Raw genomic sequence first — 5,894 nt, forward strand, 5'->3', positions numbered from 1 at the left:
GCAGCAGACGGTGCAATACGACTGGTAGTCGTCCTCGTCGTGTCCGAGGTGCTCCTGGCCACGTCGGCTGGGAGCGCCTGGGCAGACATGGGCGCAGGGACTAAATTTGGAGTGACTTGACCAGGTCATTCTCTTTAGTCCTGCAGTCAGTCCTATTGAACCGTCTTATGGTGAGCGGGCAGGCGATATGGACTGCTAGCAGTCGTACTGTACCATCTTCTGCCAGGCAGGCAAGAGATGAGGATTGCTAGCAGTCGTATTGTACCATCTTCTGCCAGGCAGGCAAGAGATGAAGATGGCTAGCAGTCGTACTGTACCATCTTCTGCCGAGCAGCCATGAGATGTGGATGGCATGCAGTCCTTCTGCACCGTCTGCTGCCAGCCAAAGATGTAAAAGATAGATGGAGTGGCTCAGAACAAGAAATAGACCAGATTTGTTTTGTACTCATTTGCCTCCTCCCCTGTCTAGGGGACTCATTCCTCTAGATCACACTGCAGTCACTCACAGAGAAGGTGCAGCGAGGTAAATCTAGCCATGTATCAATCAGAGGCCAGGCTAACCACCTTGTTCCAATAAGAACGATAACTTAGGTGCACCATTTCTTATTGGAACCCTCCGTGAAGTCCTGCCTGAAATACTCCTTGATGTACAGGCACCCCCTTTGTTGATTTTAGCTCCCTGAAGCCAACCCTGTAAGCCGTGTCGTCAGTCGCCCCTCCCTCCGTCAGAGCAACGGCAGACAATCGTTCCGCGCCTTTTTTCTGTGCGGACGCCATACCAAGGCAAGCATGGAGGCCGCTCAGCTCACTTTGGCAATTAGGAGCACATTATCCCTATCTTGGCACCGGAGCACCAAGCTGCTGAGTACATAAACCGCAAGGGGTACTTTTCGATAGTGCTGCAAGCTCTGGTGGATCACAAGGGACGTTTCACCAACATCAACGTGGGATGGCCGGGAAAGGTGCATGATGCTCGCATCTTCAGGAACTCTGGTCTGTTTCAAAAGCTGCAGGAAGGGACTTTCTTCCCAGACCAGAAAATAACTGTTGGGGATGTTGAAATGCCTATATGTATCCTTGGGGACCCAGCCTACCCCTTAATGCCAAGGCTCATGAAGCCGTACACAGGCAGCCTGGACAGTAGTCAGGAGCTGTTCAACTACAGGCTGAGCAAGTGCAGAATGGTGGTAGAATGTGCATTTGGACGTTTAAAGGCGCGCTGGCGCAGTTTACTGACTCGCTTAGACCTCAGCGAAACCAATATTCCCACTGTTATTACTGCTTGCTGTGTGCTCCACAATATCTGTGAGAGTAAGGGGGAGACGTTTATGGCGGGGTGGGAGGTTGAGGCAAATCGCCTGGCTGCTGGTTACGCGCAGCCAGACACCAGGGCGATTAGAAGAGCACAGGAGGGCGCGGTACGCATCAGAGAAGCTTTGAAAACCAGTTTCATGACTGGCCAGGCTACGGTGTGAAAGTTCTGTTTGTTTCTCCTTGATGAAACCCCCCGCCCCTTGGTTCACTCTACTTCCCTGTAAGCTAACCACCCGCCCCTCCTCCCTTCAATCACCGCTTGCAGAGGCAATGAAGTCATTGTTGCTTCACATTCATGCATTCTTTATTCATTCATCATACAAATAGGGGGATGACTACCAAGGTAGCCCAGGAGGGGTGGTGGAGGAGGGAAGGAAAATGCCACACAGCACTTTAAGCACAGCACTTTAAAAGTTCACAACTTTAAAATTTATTGAATGACAGCCTTCTTTTTTTTGGGCAATCCTCTGTGGTGGAATGGCTGGTTGGCTGGAGGCCCCCCCACCGCGTTCTTGGGTGTCTGGGTTTGGAGGCTATGGAACATGGGGAGGAGGGCGGTTGGTTACAGAGGGGCAGCAGTGGCAGTCTGTGCTCCAGCTGCCTTTGCTGCAGCTCAACCATACACTGGAGCATACTGGTTTGGTCCTGCAGCAGCCTCAGCATTGAATCCTGCCTCCTCTCATCACGCTGCCGCCACATTTGAGCTTCAGCCCTGTCTTCAGCCCGCCACTTACTCTCTTCAGCCCTCCACTTACTCTCTTCAGCTCTCCACCTCTCCTCCCGGGCATTTTGTGCTTTCCTGCACTCTGACATTATTTGCCTCCACGCATTCGTCTGTGCTCTGTCAGTGTGGGAGGACAGCATGAGCTCGGAGAACATTACATCGCGAGTGTGTTTTTTTTCTTTCTAAGCTTCACTAGCCTCTGGGAAGGAGAAGATCCTGTGATCATTGAAACACATGCAGCTGGTGGAGAAAAAAAAAAAGGGACAGTGGTATTTAAAAAGACACATTTTATAAAACAGTGGCTACACACTTTCAGGGTAAACCTTGCTGTTAACATTACATACATAGCACATGTGCTTTCGTTACAAGGTCGCATTTTGCCTCCTCCCACCGCGTGACTACCCCCTCAGCCTTCCCCCCTCCCTGTGGCTAACAGCGGGGAACATTTCTGTTTAGCCACAGGCAAACAGCCCAGCAGGAATGGGCTCCTCTGAGTGTCCCCTGAAGAAAAGCACTCTATTTCAACCAGGTGACCATGAATTAGATCTCACTCTCCTGAGGATAACACAGAGAGATAAAGAACGGATTTTGTTTGAATGCCAGCAAACATACACTGCAATGCTGTGTTCTACAATGTTTCCCGAGTACATGTTACTGGCTTGGAGTGGTAAAGTGTCCTACCATGAAGGACGCAATAAGGCTGCCCTCCCCAGAAACCTTTTGCAAAGGCTTTAGGACTACATCTAGGAGAACCGCAAATGCCAGGGCAAAGTAATCCTTTCACATGCTTGCTTTTAAACCATGTATAGTATTTTAAAAGGTACACTCACTGGAGGTCCCTTCTCCGCCTGCTGGGTCCAGGAGGCAGCCTTGGGTGGGTTCGGGGGGTACTGGCTCCAGGTCTAGGGTGAGAAACAGTTCCTGGCTGTCGGGAAAACCGGTTTCTCCGCTTGCTTGCTGTGAGCTATCTACAACCTCCTCCTCATCATCATCTTCTTCATCCCCAAAACCTGCTTCCGTATTGCCTCCATCTCCATTGAAGGAGTCAAACAACACGGCTGGGGTAGTGGTGGCTGAACCCCTTAAAATGGCATGCAGCTCATCATAGAAGCGGCATGTTTGGGGCTCTGACCCAGAGCGGCTGTTCGCCTCTCTGGTTTTCTGGTAGGCTTGCCTCAGCTCCTTCAGTTTCACGCGGCACTGCTTCGGGTCCCTGTTATGGCCTCTGTCCTTCATGCCCTGGGAGATTTTCACAAAGGTTTTGGCATTTCGAAAACTGGAACGGAGTTCTGATAGCACGGATTCCTCTCCCCAAACAGCGATCAGATCCCATACCTCCCGTTTGGTCCATGCTGGAGCTCTTTTGCGATTTTGGGACTCCATCATGGTCACCTGTGCTAATGAGCTCTGCATGGTCACCTGCAGCTTGCCACGCTGGCCAAACAGGAAATGAGATTCAAAAGTTCGCGGTTCTTTTCCTGTCTACCTGGCCAGTGCATCTGAGTTGAGAGTGCTGTCCAGAGCGGTCATAATGCAGCACTCTGGGAAAGCTCCCGGAGGCCAATACCATCGAATTGTGTCCACAGTACCCCAAATTCGAGCCGGCAACGTCGATTTAAGCGCTAATCCACTTGTCAGGGGTGGAGTAAGGAAATCGATTTTAAGAGCCCTTTAAGTCAAAATAAAGGGCTTCATTGTGTGGACGGGTGCAGGTTTACATCGATTTAACGCTGCTAAATTCGACCTAAAGTCCTAGTGTAGACCAGGGCTTTGTTTATAGAAAAAAGAAAAGGATTACTTGTGGCACCTTAGAGACTAACAAATTTATTTGAGCATAAGCTTTCGTGAGCTACAGCTCACTTAGTCTCTAAGGTGCCACAAGTACTCCTTTTCTTTTTGCGGATACAGACTAACACGGCTGCTACTCTGAAACCTGTTTATAGAAAAGTTACTCCGGAGGTAAGAATCAGGAATGAAGACAAAATGGAGAAGATGCAGCTGCCCTTTATATTCCTTTTGCCATGTGACTTGTACGTCCTGTGTCCCAAACACAAGCTTCATAGCACATGGCAAAGAAAAATCTTGGAGTCCGCTGTCCATCGGCCTGCCCCTACAAGTCCTGCTGACTCATAAGGTGTAACCTCTGGCTGCTTTCAGTAGGTTCTTTGTACAGCTGATGACCCTTGATGGGCCATCGAACAGTCTCAGCACTGATGTCCATCTGTTTGGGGATGTCACCCAGAAACACAGCACAAGTTTTGAAATACAGATATACTATACATACCTATAACTCGCAATTCAAAGATGATACAAACATATAAACAAGATTATCATACTTGGCAAATCATAACATTTTCACAGATACCTTACACGGAATATTTGGTGAGATTCCTTGCAATTTTATAATATTAGTAGGAACAATATCATGAAATGTCTCCCACATTTAATACAGCATCACACCTTTTCCGCAGTACCACTGCCAATCCGGTTTTTCCTAATTTTGCAGTTGTGCATTTGATTTTTCACTGCTAAGTGAAATACTGTGCACTGTCTTAACTGAATTAATCTTTTTGATTTCAGACTAATTCTCCAATCTATTAACAGCATTTTGAATTCTAATCCTATCCTCCAAGGTGCTTGCAGCCCATCCCAGCTTGGTGTCATCTTCAAATTTTGTGTGTTCTCTCCACTCCATCCTCCAAGCCGTTAATGAAATTTTTGAATAGTCCCAGAACTCGGACAGACTCTCTGGGACCCGATTTGATGTCTTCCCAGTTTGACAGCAAACTAGTGATAACTACTCTTTGAGTATATTTTTTTAAACAGTTATGTGCCCACCTTATCATAATTTCATCTATACGTTTCCTTAGTTTGCTTATGAGAATTTCATGTGGGACTGTGTCAAAAGCCTTATTAAAATCAAGATATATCACATTTACTGCTTCCTCCCTTTCTGCTACAGCTAATTAAGCACTAGGAGGTTGTGCTGCTTTAACTATATTGGTTTCTAAACCAAGAGAGTTATAATGATACAAAAACTGTTTGTAGACCAGCCCCTAAGAGTGTCCATACACAAAGTTGCACTGGTTTAACTAAATTGGTATAAAATAACACTTTCAGTTAAAATGACACTTGTGTGTAGACCAAGCCTTATCATTTGTAGATCCTTATTCTCCAAATATAATGAAAAATCAGACAAAACTGAGTGACTATTTCAGTGTTTAAAGGGACATAACTTGAAACATAATTTAAAAAATAGTTTAAAGTTGCTTCTTACATTAAAAATTGATGGGGAACTGAGGAGGTTTACAGTTCTACAATCATGTTCTCATATTTTTTTAAAAAAAATCCTTGTACCTGTTGCTATGTGAGGACCCACACAAACAGGGGAAATGTCTATATGCAAAGTGCTTCTAAATACATAAATTAAACAAACTGATTATTTTTCTCTTTTCAAGTAATCTGAGGTTCTGTATCATTTCAGACAGAAGCATATTTTAATGTTGTCTATTTCTCTTTAATCTAATTTGTGTCATTTTGAAAGTTCAGAGCCATATTATATTCTCTACAACCTGCCTCCCACATAGCACCAGTGCAAGATATTACATGCAAGGGGTCATATGATAACTAGTAAATTTTATTTTTCTGGGGTCTAAGGAATAGGTTCTCAATGTCATATAATTAATGGCACTTGGCACATTACTGAATTGGGCCCCATGTTTTTTAAAGCTTTCAGCAGGATTGGAAAGAAACAGCATGCTCCTTGTTCAGGTCACTGTTACATGTGTGCTCTGTTTGTTTCTCATAGACAATTATTAGTAGTAGTTCTAGTAAACTTTTACATTATAGTAGCACT

Source organism: Lepidochelys olivacea, assembly GCF_965140295.1.
Source record: "Lepidochelys olivacea isolate rLepOli2 genome assembly, chromosome: 3".
NCBI lineage: Eukaryota > Metazoa > Chordata > Testudines > Cheloniidae > Lepidochelys > Lepidochelys olivacea.